The 27,858-nt window shown below is 33.8% G+C and overlaps 1 protein-coding gene across 3 annotated transcripts in view; it reads right to left on the reverse strand.

The window, feature by feature from the left end:
• LOC126966030 (protein drumstick) overlaps positions 1-10,602 on the reverse strand; it is a 48,392-nt gene extending 37,790 nt beyond the window's left edge. The window contains exon 1 of one of the 3 annotated variants that reach the window (XM_050809906.1): positions 10,318-10,602. The gene's annotated coding sequence lies outside the window, so the exon portion shown is untranslated. Of the gene's footprint in view, positions 1-7,045; positions 7,256-7,354; positions 7,480-10,317 lie in introns of those variants that run through there. The other 2 variants (XM_050809909.1, XM_050809907.1) reach the window with 2 other exon arrangements.
• Between the last annotated feature and the right edge of the window lie 17,256 nt (positions 10,603-27,858).

Here is a 27,858-nt window from a genome sequence, read left to right on the forward strand (position 1 = left end):
TCAGACCAAAACACAGTAATGCTTACACATTACTGCTTCACGGCAGGAATAGGCTTAACTAAGTTAAAATAGTTTACAAATAAAATAACTAACCAACTTGTTTCCCAATTGATAAAAAACTACATGAAAACCTAGTAGAAAAACATTAAAAGATTATGTCAAATGAAAGAAATTCTGACTACTAACGACCACCTTAGTACCTACATACGCCGTTTAGGTCATTGTTTTTAAAATATCAACAGTAGATACTGTTACCTCCTCTAAATTAATATTGTAATTTAAAAATAATACTCATGAATGAAGTGATCTTATAGATGACCTAAAATCAATTGAATTGGTATCTGAACTAAATAAACAAGGAGCTAAAATTTTAGAAGCAAGCATTCGATTTTCAATTTTGCTACTACCTATAAAATAATCGGCTTTCCAAACCAACAATTCCATCTTATAAGAACTGAAGATATAACAAAGGCTATTGTCGACTGTGCAACTACGAATTCTGAAGATCTTTCGTCACATCTCCAGGAATGAGGGATCGATTAAGTGGTTGATTGTGCAGGGCCAGGTGGAGAGGAAACGAATGAGAGGACGCTCACCCACGCGATGGATGGCTCTTATAATAATAATATAAAAAGCAGTGACCCAGAAACTGTGGTAGAGCGCTCCCGCCATGATACAAACCACCAAAAGTGGAGGAGCATCGCGAGGGAAGCAGTGCGACTCAAAACTAAAGAGACCAACGGCGACTAATGTTGCATCATCTTAGCGACCACGACCACCATGACAAGAGTGACCAGTTGAGAAGAAGATAAAATAATCATGAAAGTAATGAAAAGGAATCAGCCACGATATAAAATAAAAAGCAATAATTGATTACATTGTAACTCTTCCGACTAAATCTGCTCAGGTGCAAAACCTTCCTAGGTAGTACATAACTAAACCTTCTTCAACAATAAACTGATAAAGTTATCAAACACTATAAAGATATATGAGTGTGTAGATATTATTAAATTATAGATAACTACCAATGGTGATAACATCGAAGCCTTAAGCTTGGATCTGTATGCCAATGCGAGGTTTTATTATTCGTAAATGTTATCGCTAAATAAAGTTATCAGGTATGTCGGCTGTTCAAAGGATAAGCCATTGAGTCCGATCCATTTGCAAACAAAGCCTTGCGATAAGCTATCGATAGAATGAGATTAACTTGTTAAGCATAAGCCTTAAGAGAATTGTACAATTGTTTATTGTGTAGGAAAATTGCGTAACTTCGAGTAATTAGCACATTTTTGTAATAGTAAAATGGTATTACAAACACTTAATTTTTAGACTTACTTGTTAAATACTTATTTAAAATTTAGTGTAGTTTATTGACTTTTATTTTAGTTTCTAATTTTAAAATTATTTGTTAATAGAAAATATTAATAAACTAGGAATTGTCTCAAATCTATTCGTATCATCTCAATCTTGATACCTACTTCTATGTAAATTTAAAAAAAGTCTTTTGAAGTAATCACACTTACTACCTCCTTATTCCTATAATGTATTATTTTACTAAAAGTACAAAAATATGACACAATTTGAAAACGTAGCTTTTTTGAAGAAATAATTCTTAAAATGAGTTTTTTTTATTGCCTGTATAATACATATTGGAATTAATAGTAACTTTTCTATTTAAATACTAAACGTAATAATCTTTATTATACGTTTGCACTTGGTTTCGTTTATTGTTAACTTAAGGCATATTTAATTTCCCGAAGTAAAGTTTGTTGACCAAAGGTTTGGTCCACCTGTACGGTCCGGTACACAAACTATATTTGTTAATATTTAACACATCCCAGAAAAGGAATTCGTTTATCTATTGTCGCTGGTTAGATAAGCTAAGACGAAAACCTTTGTTTTATCTCGAACAAACAAAAGTTTCCTGTCATTTCTTTACATGGCGGCGTGTTCACAAATTACCTAATATGTTAACAGGACGCTATGTGAACTTTGGTAAATAAGTACCTAATTTGATATATAAGGAGGTATACAAAATACCTCCTTACAAACGGTATATATAAGAAGTATACCGTATACTACCTAAATAAAAGAAAATTGCTAAGAAAGATCTTCTCTGGCAGGAGATCATTTGAAATAATATAGAACGTAGAATATATTTATAAATTATTTTAACAGCGGTGTTTAGGCATTAGTGAATTTGCTAGAAACTCGATTAAATTGAGTTAGTTAGACTTTTAATGGACGATTTATATGGTTATACAACATGATCCCAGCAAATGTACAAAACAAATGTGTTACGAAATTCAAAAGAAATTGTAACAGAACGTTTTGAGTGGTAAAGGTGCAGCATGACTTTCTTAATAATACCACAGATTGGGATTGGAGTGATAGTCCTCAGGCTATTAAATAATTTAATTTATTGCACGACATTATATTGTAACAAAATTTTATTAAGAAAAAAAGACCGCTGAGATTCTTGCGTTTTTTTTTTCCGATCTGAGGCATACTTTTTCGAATGGGTCCAATAAAGTAGTGGTAGTAAAGTAATGCATTCATGAAAATATATGTTATTATGGGTTATTATTATTAGTCACTGGTCACTTAATGGTAGGTGATCACTGCCACCACTCTCTCGATAGTCGCCTTTGTGGTTCATGCACGCGATCGTTTTCTAAGTACCAATGTCAAGGAAGCGAATTGAACAGTTTGGTGCTGGTAGAAATTTCCTTGGAAATTGCACTGTCGAGGAACCCCAAGAGGTGCAATCTTGGAATGGATTAAAATTAAGCAATTCATTTCGTTTAGTGGGACAAACATCATGATGACACAGTCTATTAGACCGTAAAGTTGGCCTCATTTGAGAATCATAAAATTGAGAAACATATTGGCAATTATACAGAAAAATATATTTAGAAATATTTAAGAATTTATAATTTCAAAATTTATTCCTTAAGAATTATTTTTGATGTCATTTCTAATATACTAGATACTACTACTGCTTAGAGAGAAGATTGGGCGCAAGGAACTCTACCAGCATAATTTTTGCGCTCTTTTTAATAAAATATACCATATTGTACTGTCATTGTTATTGCTATAAAATAATCATAATCTAGACCCAGGCTGTCGGATCACTTAGATATTCAGCTATGGAGTAGTAGGATTTACGACAGAACCATTGTTTAATAAAACATTTAAATTTATTTATAGATAATGCCTGAACAGTGGCTGGGACATTATTATAAAAGTGTATACATTTACCCTTAAAACTATTATGTATCTTATGAAGCCTACTAGAATTAGTTACAAGCAATCTATTATTTCTAGTGTTATAATAATGAAAATCACTATTCAGAGTATGGACGTATATTAAATTTTCATAAATGTACTGACAATGAACAGTCTTTAAAGAATATAAATGATAAAAATTTGCACAACACCATTTTACAAAACGCTTTCGTCTTATCTACACAAGTAACTCGTGCCTATAACAAAAACATTTCACAGAACAAAGCATGCAACGTTTAATATTCAAGAATAATCAATTTCTTATCCCCATTCGATATTATAAATGGATACATGAGCGGTCGGCCGCGGCGTTATGACAAAAGCGATTCTGACAATAAATAATCATTGTCTTTTAATATTATTCCACCCTGAACATGGCTATGAACATCCACCTATGTGTTAATACGTGCACCATGAGACAGTTCATGTTTTTTGTTCACTTCGGTGAATTAAAAGAAAGTGTTGTTTGCACCCCGTCGAGACTCTTCAGCATTCCAAATGTTTGGAATGATTGTCAACTATACTTTTTATCGCTCACACGATACGGTTCAGATTTTAATCTAGAATACGAAAGCTTTGTTTTAGAGTGCCTAAGTTATTTGATCGAGACTTTGAATCTTACAATTTTACGCATTTAGCTTCTTAAGTCTTAAAATTTAACATTTTGTTAAACTACTCTTGGATATTGCTAATCAAGATCCGTTTGTTACCACGGTAGTCTTTTTCATAATTAGGAGTGTCGAGACTTGCTTAAACAACATCAGCATATATAGCTGGATTCTAACTAAGTATCATATCTATCATTAAGCTTTGTTTAAGAATAATCGAGAAAGTATTGTGTATACTACGTGCACTTAACTTTTACCTTAAGCCTAAGCTGAGCATAATCTCAGCTGATAAATGATTTTAAATACCAAATCAAAGATTGTTCAAATTTCTCTTAGACTTTACTCACGTAAAACTTAGCTGAGTGTAAGCTGAGCATAATTTTTGACTTCATTTTTAGTCATTTGACAGTTGAAACTGTCTCGTGCCAGATTTTGGCGAGCAACACGTCCTGAGGATGCCTAGTGTAGAGGCGAAACACGTGTGGAATTGTTTTAAAGACAAATATTGGCGGAATTAACACTAGAGAAAACTTAAATCATTTGACAGTTGAAACTGTCTTTAAAATAACCTGAGCTTACACTAATATAGCCCAATGCAAAGGTCAAGTTTGCGTGTTATCGCACTCAGCTAAGTTTCACGTAGGTAAAGTCTGAGCAGTCTATGTACGCTCGATAGATCTAATGCTATGTATCTATAGAGCGTACTTAGACTCTGCTCAGACTTTACTTACAAACACTTAGCTGAGTGTAAGCTTAGCATAATCTTTGACTTCGTTTTTATAGTCATTTGACAGCTGAAACTGTCTCAACTGTCTTTAAACTGAACTGATCTTAAGCTAAGACACACTCAGGTTAGTTTTACGTAAGTAAAATTTGACGAAAGTCTAAGTCCGGTTTAATATCTCAGGCTCAGGCTCATAAGCTAAGCCTACGGCATCCTTTAAATCATAACACAAATGCTCTAGCTCTTTTACACGACTGCTTTGGGCAAGAAAATAAGACGCCGCTTTGGTATTCATCTTGCCAGCACCTGCTAAGGAGCCTTTTTTATAAAATAAGGGATGAGATGAGCAGGACGTTCAGCTGATGGTAATTGAAAAGCCCGACGCATTACAGTGCAGTGCCGCTCAGGATTCTTGAAAAACCCAAAAATTCTGAGCGGCACTACAATTGCGCTCGTCACCTTGAGACATAAGATGTTAAGTCTCATATCCCCAGTAATTTCACTAGCTACGGCGCCCTTCAGACCGAAACACAGTAATATTTACACATTACTGCTTCACGGCAGAAATAGGCGCCGTTATGGTACCCATAATCTAGCGGGCTTCCTGTCCAAAGGAGCCTCCCACTGGCAGCCTCTTAATAATATAACTAATGCTTATAATTAACACTAGTGTGTCTTAATTATCTGTATTTATAAATGTTAATAAAGTATGAATTACTAAGTGATTCCTTCAATTTGTTGACTATTGATTATCCCATGGGAACTCAAGGGGGTCGCTAATGATCCGTGAATCAAAAAACTTTGACCAACAAAAGTAATATTAAACGATTCTTGTACGTGAATAGTCTCTTAAAGGACAACCTTTTCGGGCCATTATTCTTTTATTGTTGAAATAAACCATAAATCGTTATAAAATGGACACTATTCGACATTGAATGGATTTGAAGTCGGATGCTTTTGTAAAAAAATGTTGTAGGAATTAATATTATGAGTTCTTGAGAGCGCCGAGAGGCGCTAAACCTTAATATAGTAGCAATGTTATTTTTGTACAACTATATCTTTAATAGGTTATTGTTTTTTTTTATGTATTACGTTTTTGTAGAATCTATTATTTTATTTAATGCTCTGTACTCAGATCATTTTTACCTCTAGATAGACTATGACAGCTGTGAGAACGTCGAAAAAATAGAATTTAGAACTAACCTCGATTTTGAGAAATTCTCGCACACTAAAGTGTCATACAAATCGCGAGTATTAGACTCACACTAAACTAATATTCCTGGCCTGTTTTCATCGGTTATATCAGTATAAAAAAATAGACCTTATTCAAAAAATATAGAGTTCTCTCAACTAAATTACTCATAGTTTCCATTGTCATAACTTGGACCAAAAACAACGTGATATATATAATAATCTAATATTCCTGGCCTGTTTTTATCGGTTATCTAACAGCAAGATACGAATTATTAAGGCTCTATATTAAGTGAATTTTAAAATTTTGATAATTCTTTATCGACATATCGTAAAACACTGTCTGTAAAAATCTTGGTTAAACTATCTTCCTTCATCCAATGAATTTGTGAGTATTCAAAAGTGGCTAACTATAATAGCCAACAATTAAGATCTTAATAATTAATTAGATTACAGTTATGTGCATGTACAACAGGACAAAGCTGGTATAACTGGACAAAACTGGTCACCAATTGGTCTGGACCACGAGGCAAGAGAGCCAGAAGATGAAAAAGCGATGGGTTGATGAGATCATAAAAATTGCTGGGGAAAACTGGACCCAGAAAGCAAAGTCAAGAACAATCTGGAAATTGTTGGAGGATGCCGGTATCAGGGGCCTTAACTATATTAAATGAATATTATGTAAATTTTAGATAAGGAAATAAAGGGATTTATTTTTATTATTATTATGATGTGCATGTTTTATTTTAAATTATTTTCATACTAATTGAGTAGTTAGCTAATAGGTACCTACTCGATTTTATTGATCTAAATTTCATTTATAATTTTGATAATAATTAACTCATCATTTAGAAGTTGCGGACAATTCGTAATTTTTCATATTTTAATAAGTATCTATTGATACTATATTAGCATAAAAATAGAATTGTCAATTTATCACGTTAAATGATACATCAATATGTTTCATTAAAACCAATAAGAATTTGAACGAAACAAAAATTAAAACACATTCACAAGTGCTCAAAAATAAAATCCATTCGATATCATCACTCAGAAATTATATGAAATATGAAATGGAAAATTAATAAATATTTTAAGAATATTAGCAACAGTGTTCGTAACAATAAATTAATTGAACTTATCAATGTTTATCTGTTAGTAATATTAAGTTAGGTCTTCTGAAATCAATAATAAAATAATGCAATTGTTAACTAGTAAAGTGTTAAGTACTTACTGTGATATGCGCTGGTTTTATAACTGATTGATGGTTATTTTTACGTATAAATTAGTCGAGAGCGCGCCGTAGACTGTTCCAAGTGCGGTAAAAACAGTAATTTATTAGTGGCGACTTCTCGTGTTAGCACGGGCTTAACGAGTGTACGTCGAGACGGAAAAAACTAGCTTGCTTGGTACAGAGCTCGAGCAGCAGTGGCCTGAGGAAGAATAACCCCAGGAGTCGATGGGAGCTGCCACCGCTTCCGAACGGACCCCGCGACCCCGCGCCCCTCACAGCCCCGATACAGATCACGCATTCTACGAATACCTTTAACAACGGTGCTGTCGGACGCCTTGCATCTTTTTCACTCCTTCGTCGAGGCGAGACCACAGCCGCGCAGGGCGAGGGGGGTAATGAATGTTTTACAGCCAAAATGCTTCCTTAGTTCAGCAAGAAGGTCACACGGGCTAAGAAACAGCGTGGAACTCAATCGCGGCAAGTTGCGCGTGCGCAACACCAGAAGCGCCCACATCGCCGCTCGTTTAACTGACGGAACTCGCGGATATATAGCCGTCCTTGTCGCACGCGAGCGCATTTACCTATCTCGTTCCTTCAAGGCGACGTGGAAAAATGTACCTATCTAGTTCTGTGTGCGACGCACCGCGTAGTGCGGTAGCAGTTGGTTTTTTTCGTTTTAATAAATTTGTGATTGTGCGTCTCGCTCGCACGTAGCACCGCAGGCTTTTAGGAGTGAGACGCAAGATTGCCACCGGGTTACGCCTTCGCGTTCTCGTTATTATGTAGGTTGCCCGCGTGTTAGAAGCTCCGTATAGAGTGCATGTATAAAATATAATAATGTAGTAAATGCTCTCTGTTTGCGGTGTAGCTGGTTATTTACGATCGCCCCCGGCTACTGTGATACGCGCCGCCCCCAAAGCCTTCTTACTTACACTCTGGATTACATAAACCGATGCGATATATAGCTAACCTTCGGGATATATCCATCAGAATTTTGGACCATACAATTTTTAACATTACCTTTATAATACTTGTACAAAGAGAGTATTAATATTCACACTGTTTTTATTTATAGTGATTTAAAAAAGTTTATTAAGTTAGTTACGAGTGGTAGACTTAGTGGTTAGTTATTATTTATAAGTCATTTTCTGAATAGATAATGACAATTAGTAATGCTATTATTAATGTAGGTATACTTAATTATGAATATCCTTAAGTCTTTACATTTCTATATAAAGGAGAAATCTTTAATTTTTTGGTAAATTCTGGGTGCTGTAATTTTTACTTTAATACCTACCAACAGTAATTGCAATAAATAAATAAGTACCTACGTATCTTTAACAATTATGTGAATATAAATATAAATGATTAACAAAATTAATATTAACCGTTAATCTTGAAGACTGTCAGTAGTAAAAAAAACCTGTACAGTTATCTACAAAATCCACATCAACAAATAATTAATTTTAATAACGGAACTACACGCGACTAGGTGGGTACGTCATATCTGATTCCATTGGCGTATTGTTACAAACAATGTGTCAATTTTGAAAAAGGAATTCTCGAATACCATTCAAACGCCGTCACGCTTGTTCGAATCCAATCGATGCAAACGGCGACAATGGCCAAAAATATCAAAACATATTACGGATGACTTTGTTTAACGAATTGGGCTTCATTATGTGAAACTACGGGGAGCTTATAGAGTTATTGTCACGCCATAGACAACGAAGTGTCACGCTAACGGCTAAACAATGCGTGACATAAACCGAATGTTTGCTCACAATGCGTTTAGACAATCGGCGTTTATGACGTTACAAAGACGTCAATCGATTAAGCTCTTTTGTTGACAGGATGAAAAACTCCGAGCTTCGACCACACTGCTCGACATGCGTTGCTAATTTTCTAATTTTGAAACCTCTAAAGATGGAGTTTCAACTTTTGAAATCCATTTAACGATATATTTTAACGGCCTCTTTTATTATTACAAAGAGATAAGTAAAATATTTTCGGCCTTACAAATATACTTGGTATAAAGTTATAACTAAGCATAAACAAAGAATGCATAATGTTTACAATATCGTTGACAACACTATGATAATTCTGAAGTTTGACCGAATGACAAGCTGCCGTGCAAATAAACGCGGGAAACGTTATACGTCCGAATAAACCAATCGTAAGCAAAATGTCTATTTGTAAACATTTTACATTTTCTTGGTTTATGATTAGTTATAACTTTATGTCAATTTTATTTTTAAGGCCGCAAGAGTCAGTCGGCTCTAACACATAATATACAGTTATTAAAACATTGTACGAAAATTAATTATTTTCAGAGAGACATTATCATTTTTAACCAAGCGAAAAATAATTTTAAGCTCTTTGACTTTTGATTTGATGCAATGCTTAGCGTGATTATTTTGATAAGCGATATTAATCTGTGTATCATTCACATAAAGGTTATTTTTCATGTGTAATGTTGCCATCGTCGGACGAATTGTTCGTTGACAACAGAGACATCGATTCTATTCTTTTTTTGAATATCGATTGTAAAGAGCATTCTCATGACGCTGTGAGAACACGGCGGTACAGTCGCGGCTTAAATTCCTCAATCTATTCAAAGTAATCTTCTGTCTTTGTGTTCACAGTGTTAAACGCGGGACTGTCAAATTGTCTTTGTTATTTTTGAGCACGAATGTACACGCGGATCGGTAGACGTAGAGATTATCAGTTATACTTTCCCGTCGGAACGTATGAAAGACTAAAATAGAGTCAATTCCTTATTTGAACATAGCTGTTTACCGTTAATATCTTGTTAAGCTTTGATTTAAAGGATAAACTCGGTCGGACTAAAGCTTGTGCCCATTATTTTCATCTTAAAAACACACAACACATCAATAATACTTATATTAAAAAAATATTAATTTTCATAAATAAACCCAAAACAATCGTAATAATAAAGAAGTCGCTTAAAATTGAATTAAAATTTTGAACCAAACTTAAATTACTCGGATTCCGGTTTCGCGACTCTAAAACAATTCTCGAATATTCTAATCACATTCGAATCAAACAACAAATATTTCAATGCAAATATTTCGGAATGATAAATGTTATTAATCTACAATCTGCCACCGAATTCTTCATTGAATTCTTAACATCTCGCTATGCGTATCGCATGCTGTAAATTACAAGTCATTTTAATCGTTTTAAAATGAAAATATCCGCATTAAATTATCCGTATCTTACATCTATAATACAAATTAAAATTCGCTTACCCATTTGGAATAGTTATAACCGTCAGGCCAGTGAAACCACACAATCGCCGAAGACTCAGAATCAACAAAAAAATATTTTTAAATTAAAATTAGACCGTGCAATATCAGAGCCGCGACACAACTGCCTGTAAAGAAATCAGGAAAGTATAATAGCGAATTTTTTAGCTTTAAATATGTATGTGAATTTGCAGACCGCAGATTCGAGCTGATACCGAAAAAGACATCGTGAGGTGACACTCCGCCGCCGAATAATTGTATTTTACAAACGAAACGTATAATAAATAATTCAATTTAGCGGAGCGCCGATTATATTACAGGCTTTATCCATTCCGTATGATGCAGGCGACAATAAAAATGCAAATGGCGGACGCCGTTGTAATTTACGATGATGAAATTTTTTAAATCGCCCGATATAGAGCGATCGAGTTGGTATTACGTGGTCGGTTTTTACTAGTCGTATCATGAATGGTATGTGTCTTTGATTAGATTTAGACGTTGATCCACTTGACGCTTCTGAACTTAGCACGTTATTGACGATAAAAAACGAAAAAGTCCACTTACATCATTTTTGTATCGGCTTGCGTCATTTGTTTTTTGGCAATGTTACTTTTTTGGCTGTGTTTCTTTTTATATTGATATTAATAATTTCCCCTGACAGATTGTCTGATAGCAGCGAAGTTGAAGAACATCCCTTTTGTGGTATTAAAATAATATTGACAAAAAAAAACAATTATTAGATTTTTTTATTCGCGGCATTCACTACGGTCCCTCGCAATTTTTAATTCTTTTTAAAAATTCTTAATTTTTTTATAAAACTTTAAATATTGGCTGTATTGAATACCTACGAATTATCTATATTGAAGTAGATTATCTGTTGTACCTAATGCATGCCTGTGATTTACCTACAATAGACAAATAGATACATAATTAACTAATTATAATAAAAAATATTACGTACTCTTACGGAAATAAAAAACTCAGAAGATAGTATTGAGTTTCAGATAAAATTTTATATTCTATAATTACTAAAATGTTCGACTAATAGTTATTGTAGATATATACTGGCAAAGCTGAGTGTTACAGCTAATACAGGCAGGGATGGTGTATCTAAAAAATATACTTAAACAAAGAAAAACCTACCTATATCTTTATTACAAATTAATAGTAAGTTGTGTTTGAAACTTGTCAAATTTAAATAAGCGCCTAAAACTTAAAATACAATACATTACATATATTTATAGCACATGAGTAAATAAACAGTACAGAGACTAAGCTTCATAAGAGCGGACAAAATTGATAACTATTTTAGTAGGGTTGTTACAAAAAAGTTAAGAGTAGTTAAACAAAACAAAAAATTAATACTGGCTTTTTTATTGGGTCTTATCATCGATATTAAATAACCCTAGATAAAACATTTCATACAAAAGTTACAGTTATAAGTGCCCGTTATACACACATTACACACATCTAATAATATATTATCACTTTTTATGTTAAAATATTCAAGCTTGCAATGAATAAAGCAATAAGTAACCCTGAGTTTGTCAACTGTTTGTGCGATCGTCAACCGCAGCAAGCGGCCAGTGGACACTCACACATGCCCGGGCATCATTGTAGTAGTGCAACCATTTCGCGTGGTTGTATGAAGCTTTGTCTCTGTACCTTTTATTTTACTCATGTGTCTATAGGTAGGTACCTACTGTAGTGTAAGAATGAGATAGAATAAGATCGTCGAAATTTGTATATTATGTATACTCTCTTCATTATGGTCCTTCTAAGGTGGGTTATTTACTTGCTAAGTAACCGTAATAGAATTAACCAGATCACTATATATATAATACAATGGTTATGTCACCAACATCATAAATTTATCTTAATCTTGTTCTTCCTCATAGATAATGAGGCCAGATGTTTCTATTTCCAAACACCACGTCAGAGGCAGCATAAAAAATCAATTTGCAGGTTATTAAGTATATATTTATTATGCTGATTCAATCGATTGTGTTCTTTGAAAATCGATAAATCTACAAAGTCGAGACAAATAAGTCATAACATTGGAAGTCCCAGTAAGCGCAAGGCCAGACAATTCTTTTTTTAATTTAGGTAGGTAGGTATCGATGCAAAATCGAGTTGCGAAATAAAATGTGACCGATCAACCAGTTTGCCGACTTGTCATAAATGATACTGAAAGCAAATTATTCCTATGGCATTGGTGTTTTTACCTGTCTACAAAGACAAGCTTTATTAGTTAAGTACCTATCTATTATTAAAATGATTACGTACGTAATATTCAGATTTAATAAAGAAAAGGGAGAATTAGTATATTTTTTAAATATATCATAGGGGAATGTGGGGGGACACCGGATAGTTAAGACCAAGACGCTATAAATTAGTATCTATATTATTTATTTATTATTTTAACATCATAAGTCTTTAAGTATATAGTTAACAATACTTTGATGTACAAAAAATTGACATCAATCTTAATGGATAGGAAATACAACAGACTTATAAAAAAATATATTTCCAATTTCACCCCATACCTATGGGTCAAACCGGATAGGTCATTTGTATTAAAGGGGCGAATACAGATACCATCAATAATATAAAATATTTAAATTATTCGCAATTCTTACTACTACTTGTATCAAGATTTACAGCTTAATGACGCTGTAACAATTGTACCTACACATATTTCGATAAAACTCTTAAAACTTATCTATAATAGGTATGGTGAAGAGGACTAAAGGGAGGACTAAATATGGAAGAAATATCAGAATCCGTAAACTTTTAAAGATATTATTATTGTTTGTTACCAGTGTTAGATTTTTTTGCACAGGATGCCGGCTAGATTATGGGTAGGTACCACAACGGCGCCGTGAAGCAGAAACGTGTAAGCATTATTGTGTGTCGATCAGAAGGGCGCCGTATCTAGGGAAATAACTGTGCAAACGGGACTTAGCAGCGTATGTCTGAAGTAGACGAGCGCAATTGTAGTGCCGCTAAGAATCTTTGTATTTTTCAAGAATCCTGAGCGGCACTGCATTGTAATGGTCAGGGCGTATCAATTACCATCAGCTGAACGTCCTGCTCGTCTTGTTTGAAAATTGTCTGCAAAAAATTGCACTAGATTTGCACTTGATTAGATTGCAGTGTAACTTTTTTGGTTAATTGCGGTGACTTAATGCGGATTACATTAAACTGCGTTTGACAAGGTTGAATAACGGCCGTTCCCAATAAACTATCTACAGAAAGAGATAAATCACTACCTTCTACTGTCAGTAATTAGCTGTCAATAATCTGAAGCTGTCCCAATATACCCGATAAGTCATTCATATCGCCTTATATTGGGACGCGTGAATTGCAATTTCGATACAAACTTCGCTGGTAAGCTATACGTCATCCCATTGACAGACAGCGTGTACGGATAAGGTGAGTTACCGTCGATAAGTTTATTGGGACAGAAAAGTCAACAATAGTTACTATTTTTATCTCAAGTAAGAGATAGACTGAATATTGGGAACGGCCGTATGGCATCTTGTAACACATGTTAAAAGCTAATGCAGTTCATGGTAATTTGTTAAGATGGATATCCTCATATCTTGAAACTCGTAGAAAGTAAGTTTCTGCTGAGGGCTTTCTACTACAGCCAGTTAAAGTCACATCGAAAGTTCCCCAAGGATCATAACTGGGACCTGTATTTTAATTTTTTTATCAATAATAAATTTATAAATTATAGTATAATAATTATACAATTTATAATAAATTTGTATGAATCAGTATATACAAACATGCAAAATATTTAGGTTATTATTACTTCAAATATTATAGATTATATCGATTGAATGACTCTACCTTTCGCTAACTATCCTATGTAGGTATATTAATTTGGGAAAGGTAATGCTGCTAATATCAATTCTGTTTTTGTGCCGCAGGAAAGAGCTGTTCGAGCTACATACAGATACGCGAAAAACAGTATAAATACCAGAAATAAAAATAATATGTTAATACCCACTTCTAGGCTTAGCAAAATCGACAAAACATTTAGTGTTTTTGCATTGACGGTAGATTCTATAATAATTTGCTTAATGTATACTGTTAACCTACTATTGGGAATGTCTCTTAACGTATTGAAGCTTGTATAAGCCGAAAACTTATACACTTACCCCCTTATTCATAATAGTCTGCTAACTTAAAGCATTGCTAATTCTCTCTCTGTCTTCTTCTATTGACCTAAGTCAGAATGAGAAAAAACACTCCTAAGCGGCTGTTTAAAGTTAGCGGACCATTATGAATAAGGGGGTTACACAATAGGTAAATAAATAAATAGGAAAGTCTAATCTTGCAGGACTTGCATCATATAATTATAATGTAAAATGCTGAAGCTGTAAAATTGGTTTAAAAAAGAGATTTTTTACCACATCCTATTATATTGTATATATTTATCCTTATATATTTTATCTTGGCATCTGTTGCTCCCTGTCCCCTCCTTCTTAGTATCATATTTATAGCGTTTATTTTCAGTAGTCAGGAGTTAGTTTACAACTTGCTTTATATATAAAACTAGCTGACCCGACAGACATTGTTCTGTATATAATAAATAAAATAATGTTTTTATATGAATTTGTCAATAATAATATCATAACATCAAAAATTACTTCGTAAAATATGCACCCTGCTGTAGTAATGAAATTGTTCCACAGCAGAACTGTCAAACCGTGCATCAATAAATTATGTATAGACACATCAAAGGAAAAACAAATTTGTTGTTTTTTTTTAATTTAGCAGCATTTTCCTATTTATTCACCTTTTAAACCTTCTCTGGACTTCCACAAATAATTCAAGACCTAAATTTGCCGAATCGGTCCAGCCGTTCTCAAGTTTTAGCGAGACTAACGAAAAGTAATTCATTTTTATATATAGAGAAAGAAGAAGACTAGCTGACCCAGCAAATGTACACAAATTAATAAAAAAAAATTAAGGCTATAAAAAATAGATTTTGGCCCATTCTCAAAATTTCATACAAATCGATTAAGAATTTACTTTCAAAATTTATAATTTTCAGTTCAGCACATTTCTAACAACACTTCTAATCTTTTCTTGTATAAGAAGTAATTTAAAAACACAACACCCGACTAAAATAGCATAAGTAATTTGCTTCACAGTTTGTTGGAAATAAAACATTACATATTTGTGCATCGCTTTATATTAATATTCAGTAAAAAGGCTAAATAAAACACAAAATATCGACTCGTATTTTTAAAGCCACTTAGCCGACACATTTCAATGTAGGTATTGGTAATTTGATAGTTATAAATTGCTGTGATCTGATATAAATATTTATCCTTGTTTTGTTAGAATAAAACCATAACTTTTCATATTATTTTATGCAAAATATGTCATATAATCTTATTAACTTGTAAGTTCGCATAACACTTGAAATTCATCCAAATGTTTTAAATTTTCCTTAGTGTTAATTCCGCCAATATTTGTCTTTAAACAATTCGACACGTGTTTCGTCACGAGGCATCTTCAGGATGCTAGAATTAACGAGAATTATCACTTAAGAAAACTTAAAACATTTGGATAACTATGGATTTTCGCAAAGTAACGCCTACTTCAATAAATTTGAAATTCAGCTTAAATTCATTATAAAAGGAAAATTGCAATCTTGTATTTCAAGCTCAGATATTTTTTTTATTCAAGATTGGATTTGGAAATAAATTATAGAATGGAGTCGCAATTCGGAAGGCCTTAGACTTGAGACAAAACATGCATAACAAACACAGCAGGACCTTTTTATTTTTTTTAAGTATTCAATTTGTTGTAAAAATAACTTATTTCATGAATAGCCTGGTCTGCACCTTTTCTAAGAACCAAAATATATGAACGATGCGGGACTCGAACCCGCGACCTCTTGGGTTCCGTCCGAGCGCTCTTACTATCTGAGCCAATCGTTCGAGTGAGGCATGGTTCGTAAGTCTTGGGATGTCTTATTCAAGTCTCCTGGCTCCATCTACAGGATCTAATTTACAGTAATTGATAAGGTGCTCAACCCCAATAATTGGAAATATCAAGAAATTGTCTTGAAATGTTGCTCTTTCAAATCAAAACCAAGATTTACGAACCATACGTCACTCGAACGGTTGGCTCAGTTGATAGGAGCGCTCGGACGGAACCCGAGAGATCGCGGGTTCGAGTCCCGCATCGTTCATTCATTTTGGTTACAAATTCAATTGTATTATTATCAATCCCAGAAATTAGGGATATATCACTTTAACATAACAAATTGTTCCCAATCAAGATGTTTGCCACACATTAAGGTTATAAAAGAATGAAAAGAGAAGAATTAGCATTGGAAATAGGAAAACTAATTGATCATTTTCTTTCTCTAACTCAAAATAAGATAACGACCAGGGGCGTGCATATGATATACGCAATTAGGCAGTGCCTACCTAGTTATTAATCTAAATATATATAGCACTAGTGTTAAAGTCAAGTTAGTTTCATATCGTGTCGTTATTTTATTACCAAACTTCTATTGAACACCCACCCATAACATTTTCCTTGCGTTAGATACTAAACACATACGGTAAGCGATCATTGCTTAGTCCAAAGCTAAATCACGACTAGTTAGATTCACAGTGCCTACCTTGCTAGAAAACCAATGCACGCCCCTGGTAACGACAGTTATAATTATAAGCTCTTCAGAAGGAATTTAAAATTATATTAACAAATTATGCGGAAGAAAATCTAGAACTGAAATCAATTGAAACAAATAATAGATTGAAGAAAATCACGAAATCGCCCACCTTTCTTGTAGTCAAATAACACACCTACATAATGAAATTACTCATTGTGGGTTGAGCATTTATCAAGCTGTATACCTAAATATTCTACACAGAAATGTAAAACTTATCATCTATTGGCAGCATGAGATATCGCAACAGTCGCATGAACTGATAAGTCGAAGTGTACTGTTTCTGATATTTAATACATTGATGTAATAAGAATATATTATTATTTTTTCTTTTTCCAGATTTTGTAGGTAAATAAAATTCAAATTCAAATATTTTATTTTCATAAACATATCTAAATCTAAAACTTTAATTTTCATAATCATATCGCCCGGAAGACATCCACTGCTGGACAAAGGAATCCCCAAAGATCTCCACGTTGATCGGTCCTGCGCTGTAATCAACCAACGTATTGCGTTCTTGACCAGATCGTCGGTCCATCTTGTGGGGAGCCAACCTACACTACGTCTTCCGGTACGTGGTCGCCATTCGAGGACTTTATTGCTTCACCGGCCATTTGTCCCTCGAGCTATGTTTGACATTACAATTGAGCCCGTTAACTTGAGACATAAGATGTTAAGTCTCATTTGCCCAGTAGGTAATTTCACTGCCTACGGCGCGTTTCAGACCGAAACATAGCAATGCTCACACATTACTGCTTCACGGCAGAAATAAGCGCCGTTGTGGTACCCATAATCTAGCCCGCATCCTGTGCAATGGAGGCCCACTCGTAAACAATTATTAAGTAAGTATTAAACAAAGTATTGACTTTGCACTTAGTTTACTTTTCTAACGGATGTATATATAGATATTTACCTTTACCACACAGGATGTCTTTATGTTGCCGACAAACAGAGCTAAAGAACACTCTCGTCAAACTTTCCTGGTAAGCTCCGGAAAAACGATAAGGCGACAATATTGCGGTTGCAGAAACTCTACATATTCTGTGACAAACTATTGTGAATTATATCTACCGGAGATAAACGTTAAAATTTAATTGTTGAGTAATTTTCATGATTCATTATAATATTAGAAGTTAAAATTATTTTCGAATAGAATTTGTTAATATATTCCAATACGAGTTAAAAAGCTATAAAATGTTCCACCTTCGCACGACACGCCACAAGTTAGGATATTATCCCCACCACCTGGATGTGTGGCGGTCCTCCACAGTGCGGTTGTCAAGGAGCTTTCTTCCTCGTACTACGAAGCTGTGGAATGAGCTTCCTTGTGCGGTGTTTCCGGGACGATACGACATGGGTACCTTCAAAAAAAGCGCGTACAACTTCCTTAAAGGCCGGCAACGCTCTTGTGATTCCTCTGGTGTTGCAAGAGAATGTGGGCGGCGGTGATCACTTATCACGTACGCTCGTTTGTCCTCCTATTCCAAAAAAAAATATTATTTTAGATTTTTCAAAGATGTTGTATATTTTTTAATAAAAAAAAGTATATTTTAAATTGTTCAAATATGTCCTAGATATACAAATTAGCAGAAAATTTACAATGAATGTTTAAATTAATTAAATATTGAGTCGAGTTACGAAATCATGCAGAGAAAAAGCAATGTCGTCTTAAAGTGATAGTGATTGGCAAAGAAATTATGTAGTGATTTTGTTTATATAATTCTATATTTATATATTCTGGAATTTTTTTTCTCTGACTGATTATGCTTCTTTAGTCGACTTGACCAATTTTATACGAACCAGTGTAACATAGCCGAGCGTGACAGGTCAGTCTCATTCAATACCCATATAATAAAATGCTCTGTGCACATAATAGCGAGATGTTTAGATCATTAATACGTCTAGAAAGAGTCCCTTGCTGTGCGACGACCGATAAAAACAGACCAGGAATATTATTTTAGTGTGCGTGACAAGCTACGTCTTACACTCCCGATTTGTATGACACTTTGTGTTAGTGTGTGTGAATTGCTCAAAATAGAGGTTAGTTCTAAAGTCTATTTTTTTCGACTTTTTAATAGCTGTCATAGTCTATCTATATGTACAAATGATTTAAGGCTAGATGCGATTATTTAATGAAATTTATATTATAGAGATTTTTCGTTTCTATGAAAATTCATATATTGATTTCAGCACCTTACAAACTATATTGTAAAATACTTTTTGGTTTCAAAGAGTGGTCTGTGAATGGAAGATTTAGTAAACAATATCAAAAAAAATGTCGATTCAAAAGCGCAAAAATTTATAAAGGCCATTGCATAAATTTTATTTGAACCTTACTCGCAAATTGAAAATTTTGTGACACATACATGATATTAAAATACAAAATCTATTGGCGGTACTATTTATTACACAGTTCTTAAGGCATGCCGGTCGCACATATAACTCATGTCGGCCTAAAATACGTCATTTCGAGAGAATAATTTAAGGCTGTGGCCGCAAGGGCCATAACGGAGATCTGACGTTCGGCGTCCACTAATACATGACGTGCCATTGCTTATTTATATTACTTGCTGTGACGACCGAACGCAAAGAGATTGTTCTCATTTTATATGCCATACTTGACAGCAATAAACAGTAACTATTACTATAAAATATATTGAAATTATATTGCGCGATCACCCAAAACATTTCGTCTTCATACATGTAAAAATAAATATTTTAACTAAACTATCGATCATACACCGCCCATCACTAATTACTCCTATAAGGCCCGTAAGTGTAATAGAGACACTGCTCTCTGCGCTAAAAATTACAACGATTTAATCATAAATAGTGATGTATCTACATTAAGTGTAATGCTTATCGATAAACAGTACATAGAATGATATCAAATCATAATTAATGGTTTCTTAATAGCACACAAGATACTGTAAGGGCATATTCCTCTTACAACAACCACCTGAAAACGATATTCAATTTTATCTTTAGTATACATTTTAAAACGTTTGAGCATGTAATTTTGACGGAAATGAATAACCAGCCTGCTTGTCACATGACGGTACCATCATAGCGTTCTTTCAACCCCAGCCAGAAATAGCTCTAACCTTTCTGGCTTTCGAAAATAAGTTTGGCATATAGATAAATACCTAAGAATTATTCTCGAATGATGTCGAATAGTGCATATAGAAATTACAAGAAGTAGTAAACATGTAAACACATTGCTTATGTAACAAAAAGTTATGTTATACTCGACCTTTACGTACGAGACATAAGGTCGAGATTCTATTACGTAGGTCGGCATCTATCGAGAACTATGATTTGCGAATATTCAACGTGACATTCGTATACATAATATCATCAATAAATAAATTGACAGAGTATTTTATGCTAAAAATTAGTATGATGCTTCAGAGCAAAGTCTTAATACAACTAACAAAACTCAACCTTATTTGTACAACATATTATTGATTATTTTACTGTAAATAAACATCTTGAATCACACAGAATTTCATATTTCAACAGATCCTACATTCTCAAAAGTACCTAAAGCTATCTCCATCGAGCTTCAACAAAAGATTAGTGGAAAGATTACATTGTCTCTTAGTCTTTCATATAAAAGCACGCCGCCTATATAATAGGAGGGCAGCAATGCTTTGTAATGCCTTTACATGTATACCTCGAGCATTCATCTCACACCGCCGCGGCCGCTTGAAGAATGAATGTTCATACAATAGTTATAATTCCTACTCGAGATGAGACGAAAAACGAAAATGAATTACCTACCTATTATGTGCGTTTAAACTTATCTCTAGATATGTTGGTTAATCTGTTCTCAAAATCATAACTACATTCATATACAATGAATTGCCAGACATTGAAGAAATCATTTTGAAAGATGAAAACGTGAAAAATTATTCTACATTTACTATTATGAAGTTTTCTATAATAAGGTATATGTATTTGATTTAGAATAAAACTTTTTTGATAAACGTTAAGCTAGATATAAATAACGTTAAAATATTGAAAACAATTCTGGGAAATTCAAGTATTTGGGAAACAATGCCATTGGTCAAAGCGAATTCGACGTAAAATTATGACAACAAACTAAATAAATTCTTTCAAATCTCTCTAGATACAGTTTGTTTGTTATGAACTATGACGTCAAAGTACACAACAACCATCCAACCAAAATGGGAGATGTTTTGTTGGTTGGCTATTTTTCACAAGCATATACCTTTAAAAAACCCTACTAACTCAACTTAGCTGAGTAGTAGGCATCATTGTAACTAATTCTAGTAGGCTTTATAAGAATCATAATAACTATATGGGTAAATGTATACACTTTTATAAAAGTGTCCCATCCACTGTTCAGGCATTATCTATAAATAAATTTAAATGTTTTATTAAAAAATGGCTCTGTTGTAAATCTTACTCCACAGCTGGAAATCTGTTATTCGACAGCCTATCTATGTTATTTTGAAGCAATAAAAATTACAGTAGGTACAAAATTGTATTCTTTATTAAAGAGAGCGCAAAAAATAAATGCTGGGAGAGTTTCTTGCGCCGCTTCATCTCTCTCAGAACGCCATTTGTTTCCGAAGCGGTAATAGTATTTGATATGACATCAAAAAGAATTCTCACGGAATATATTTTGTGAAAATAAATGCCTTTTATGCATTTTACTCACGATTATTTTATTCTATTAATTAGTTTAACTTTGTTACTAGTGTTACCATTATGGTTCTGACACCTTCTTGTATATTCACTTATTTGCTCATGTTCATTACATAACATAACATTATAAATAATATATTGAGACACAAAAGTTAAAATGTTGATTTATTTAATTTTTTATTATTCTTTAGGACCCAGGTTGATAAATAGCGCGAATTCTGCATGAGGTGATCGTCTGACGGCTTCTGTCAGTTTGCTCTATTAGGAAGTAATCTAACCTAGGGGGAAGAAACTACGTTGGAAATTTGAGATAAAACAGGTCATTAGGGCAAAATGGACCCATGTAGTGGACATCGGACATAGCAGACATAGGACCATTATGATAGAAATAAGCTGATAATAAAAAGAATATAGTTCATCATCACTTCCGACGATCTTAACACAAACGGGATAACAATTCTTTAACATTCTTATTCAACTGCATCATCATTCTTCTTTAACATTCTTCTTTAAAATTATTTTTCAACATTCTCATTCTGCTTCTTTAGCATTATAATAATAATAATATTTATAATATAATATACTTTTTACACAAATTATCTTGCCCCAAGTTAAGCATGTATAGCCTGTGTTATATTTAATGATAATTTAATACAATATACTTACTTAAACATACATAAATTCATATAAACATACATAAATTCATATAACCATACATAAATACATTTAAACATCCATGACTCGGAAACAAACATCCATATTCATCATATAAATGCTTGCACCTACCAGGATTCGAACCCGGGACCTCTAGCTTAGTAGGTAGGATCGCTAACCACTCGGCTATACAGGTCGTCAAATTCAAGCATTCATCTTCAACATTCTTCCTCAGCCTCTTCAACATTATTTTTCAACGTCCTTCTTCAATATTCTTCTTCAACATTCTACTTCAGCATTCCTCTTCAACATTCTTCTTCAGCAGGCTTAATTGCGCTGGATGAAGTGATGGTGGGCTCCGCAGTAGCGCCTTTTTCTGCCGTGAAGCAGTAATGTGCAAATACTTGGGTTTGAAAGGCACAACAACATCATATGTCTCAGTCACGAGCGAAATTGCAATATTGCTTACAGTATTGGGTTACATCAATAATCCAGGGCGTGTCATTACCATCAGGTCGTCCGACTCGAAACGTTTTGTTCCAAAAAAACTCTAAAATCCAAAGGAGACCTTCCGTTCTAGGTGCTCATAATATCGTGAAACGTGAGGCATCCTGCAGAGTTCTTATAAATATTTCGCCTCTGTTCGTATCTTTATTTGCATAGGTACCCTGTTGTTTTATTAGCATAATGCATTTTAAATATGCGGCAAATATTTTCGTTGCCTACCAACATAGCTTGTGTTTATCTTTATTGAATACACTTCTTATTATAAATATCGTATTTATTTGACACTTGTGCTCTCCACTCCGTTTGCGCGATAAAAACGGTTGGTATTATAATTGATACGTTAATAATCATGTTTGGGATCCTTGAAGCAAGATTTTTCATTGAAAATGTGCCATTGTAGTTTGCAGAAGTATTTTTCTTTTCGCGTTCGTTTTAGTGTTAGGTACAAAAATAAAAAAAATATTATCATTGCACTGGATTAGGAGTGAATTAGCTTCAATGGTAAATGGTCAACAGACAAAGAGACAGACACACGAGTGGTCCTTTAATACCCTGACATACGAATCCAAGTTAGGCTTACAAAATCTTATTGGTAACATCAAAACCAAAGTTCAGCTTCAGATATTGCATTATTAAGTAGTTAAGTGGTAAAAGAAAAAGGTCTGTTTTGGTATTTCGCTTCTTATAATGTTAATAAAAAATTATAATACATATTATATAAAAAAAAAATGTCAGCAGTTAGGATGGTGGGTTGGGTTCAATTGCCATCAGCTGAACGTCCTGCTCGTCTAGTCCCTTATATTCATAAAAAAAATATTACACCTAATTCGGGGCAATGTACTTCATCTTTACAACCTTTGCCATATAGACTCTCCTAATGGTGAAAATATAAGTTTTGACATTCATAAGTAAATAACCAAAAAAAAAATTAATAACCTAAATTAAAACTATCATTAAGCGTACCAAGAATACTGGCAGCATTTCCGCGTTGGATAGTTAGGCTTATCCGTTGACCGAAATAGCTGCCAGCGCTTGAGTTACCAGTAGCCCTAATTTTACACTTCCCCGTCAAAACTATAATTAAGTTTTAATTTAATGTAATGTATACATAATAGGTAGTATTGTAAATATAATTATAAGATTTGTTTTGTTTGAATAAATTTTACCTTAATGAATAGTGTTACTGATATGATTTGACGTCATTCTAAATACGCGATGACATCGTACGATATTGTTCGATCTATACATATTCTTGATAATGTAATGTATGTACATAGGCACATAAGTGAATTTGCTAGAAACTGTCATAAACATAATGTTAACTTCAGGAACAGACATAAACTTATACTGCCTACTACTCGCCTTAGTCGAATAAGTAAGTCTTTTGTGGGGCGATGTATATGCATCCCTGAAAATGTTCAAAACAAAAGTATTACGTTATTCAAAAGAATTGTTAAGAAACGTTTGTGTGGTAAAGGTTACTATTTATTTATTTGTTGGTCTACCAGCGATTTTACATAAAAATATTTCTTAAACAATTAACAATTTAAATTACATGTGCACGGTATGCAAAATCATTTAAAGGTAAACACTACATGCTAATTTCGCTTATCGATACATTATTACAAATACATATTATTACTGTAACATAAATGACTTTCGTAATGATACCACAGATTGGGAGTGGAGCGACCGCCCGCAGGCTATTAAATAATAAGTTTAATTGTACAAAATCACTTAGGAAACATACTTTTTCGATGAAAAAAAAGCCCGCTGAGTTTGTTGCGCCCGTCTCATCTCACGTCTGCGGCATTCGTTTTGAAATGGGTGGTACTTTTTGACTTTCAATAAGTCATGTCACATCCTATTTTGGATAAAAATATTTGAATTTGATTCGGCAATCGCAATTATTTTTTTAATAAATTGGACATAAGATCGCAGCACCTACAGTAACTATCATTCCATCTCACCATACCAATCATTAATCGTCAAGTTAACAATGTCAGCCATAACCAATGATAGCTGATGATACCTGTAGAATTACAATTCTAACAACACTTATATAATTACGTAAAATATAACTCATCACTATAAAACCTCAGCCATCTTTATATAAACATAATTCGAAATACAAGATGCAAATCACGTCCATTACATAGATCGTTGAAGCTATTAAATCTAAAATCGCGGTTCAAGTTTCAGTGCCCACGTCGGTTTCAGACGGGCCCTGGGGCCCGGCGGCGTGGGAACTGGGCTCAGCTAACTGATCGGTATCATACCTAGTTACGTCGTGCCATAATTTGTGGTGCTCTAGTTCAATTTACACTCCATTTGGTTCTTTTATCTCACTGGACACAGCAGCATTAGGGTCATTTGACGGTGTAATTTTCGTTAACGCCTTATTTTTTTTTTATGGAATAGGAGGACAAACGAGCGTACGGGTCACCTATTGTTAAGTATCACCGCCGCCCACATTATCTTGCAACACCAGAGGAATCACAAAAGTTTGCCGGCCTTTAAGGAAGGTGTACGCGCTTTTTTTGAAGGTATGTCGTATCGTCCCGGAAACCGCACAAGGAAGCTCATTCCACAGCTTCGTAGTACGAGGAAGAAAGCTCCTTGAAAACCGCACTGTGGAGGACCGCCACATATCCAGATGGTGGGGATGATATCCTAATTTGTGGCGTGTCGTGCGAAGGTGGAATTCGGCGGCAGGAATCAGGTTAAATGTTAAATGCCTTATGCATTTAGGCACATAAGAGTACTTTGTTTTTTATAGTTCACTACTCCCTCTAAAATCCTCGCTATCCTTTTAAAATTGTCCTCCCACCTTCTAATCTTTCTACCTTTCCTTCGTTTCCCGTCTCTTGGATACCATTCTGTAACGGTTTTTGTCCATTTCTCTTTCTTTTCCCTCAGAATGTGTCCAGTCCATTTCCACTTTTACTTTTGACAGAGCTTGTGTGCGTTTTTGAATTTTGTCTGACTCTTAATGTTTTCTAACTTAACTTTGTCTCGTCTCCGAACTCCAATTACGCTCCTTTCAATGGAGTTTTGTCACATGCTTTATAAGTAGTATGTAAGTTAAATGTAGTAAGGTCAATGATTAGTGAATAGATGCTTTTATTTTTATTATTATTATTACTCCCCCTCCTCACAATTGGCTTCGGTGATCAAAATAGTCTTTATAACACGCTTTGTAATAGTTTCGCCCTTATCTTTATATACATAAGAATCATTTAAACGTAATTCACTTGTGATTGTGAACTACTTCAGTACTGTTTTACATTTCAATATTTCCGTTACGTAATAGCATCACTTCAGATATAAATATTAAAAGGATCTTAACAACATAAAATATACCTATATAAGTCCACTGTGTCTAATATTGTGCTTCTGTTAAAAATGGAGACTGTCTTAAGATCAAAACTATGGACCCGTCACCCTTATATCGAATATTTAGAACGTATTTGTTGAGAACCTCTTTAAAAGCCTAGCGACAGTTCTAGATGAATTTATCTTCATATTGGTCAGACCTGCTTTGGGAGAGAGGAGAGATTCTAAAGCATTTTAGATTCACAGATGACATTGTAATATTCGCAGAGTTGTCACATAGGCTAAAGAGAATGCTAGAAGAGAATATAAAGTGAAAATATAAGCCTTACCTTAAATGAAGAAAAAATTACTCTTTTAACCAATCACGAGGAAGTAGAGATGGCTGTAAACAATAGGACAATATTATACCAAGAATAATATATATATATATTGGATAGATTGTAGCTACAACAAAAGTAATTGATAGAGAAGTTGACAGTCATAAAGAGAAATACATGGAACCACTGAAGAAATTAATGAAGAAGAAATATTTTAGTATCCAACTTACAGGAAAGCTGTTCACCTTATGAATCTAGCCAGTCCTGACTTATACATGGACCAACGAGCCATGAAAAGGAGCACCCTACACGAAAGAAGAAGAGAAAGAATCAGAAGTTATTATATTTGAATACAACGAAAGCGATTTCTATTTAATAACCTAATAAATTATTGAATGCGGATATTAAAAGATAAGATTAAGGGAGATTTACAGACACAGAAATAGGCCAAAGAAAATAGTAAAATTAAATCAATAACATGTAACATACAGAGGTGACTGAAAAGCCTAGGTATTAATTAGTTGGGTACTATAGAAGTAGGTATAGAAAAAGCTCCACTTTTCCAAAGATGGTTTTCAAGGTTTGATTTAATAAATTTTGAATACTTTCAACTTATTTACTAAATATATAAGTGAATGAATTTATTCTATTTTTTTTGTAGAATTAACTCAATTAGGTTTAATTGGACCGCACGCAATTAATAAAAAGATATGGTAGCGCGTTGATGTCTTACGTATCAACAATACTTTCCAACCCCGTAAAGGCGACTAACCAGCTCGATACATTTAGAAAAATATGCCTTTTATCCAAACATACACTCTCGTTTAATTGGAGTCTCATGGGATATATTAAAACCGCTTTTAGAAATTCTATACTTTTGGAATAAAAAAAGGTGAACGTGTAAAACTTGAACTAGAAAGAGTATGCGCATATCCTAGGAATTTTAATACCGATTTTCTTTACTATTATCATTATCTATTGATTGATAAGATTGGCCGGTGATTTTCTCGTGTGTTCTTCCGCGAGCTCTCCTTTTTCCAAACATATGGTAGATTCAGTAATTTAAAAGAAATATTTACAGTGAATATTCAAAAGCGCTTTGTTTAAGCCTTATTGAATAAATTATATTTAACTTTATGTATCGAGTAAAACCAAAATTACTTTAATTAAATTTTTCGGCTGCATACTACTTCCCAACTCAAGGTATGATGATAAATAATTATGCTGTTTGTTTTCAAGTATTTAAATACGTGAAGATGACATGATTATAAGATGATACGTCACTCGAATGGTTAGCTCAGTTGGAAGAGCACTCACACAGAACGCGAGAGGTCGTTTGTTCGCGACCCGCAT

This window comes from Leptidea sinapis, chromosome 9, assembly GCF_905404315.1.
Source record: "Leptidea sinapis chromosome 9, ilLepSina1.1, whole genome shotgun sequence".
Lineage (NCBI taxonomy): Eukaryota > Metazoa > Arthropoda > Insecta > Lepidoptera > Pieridae > Leptidea > Leptidea sinapis.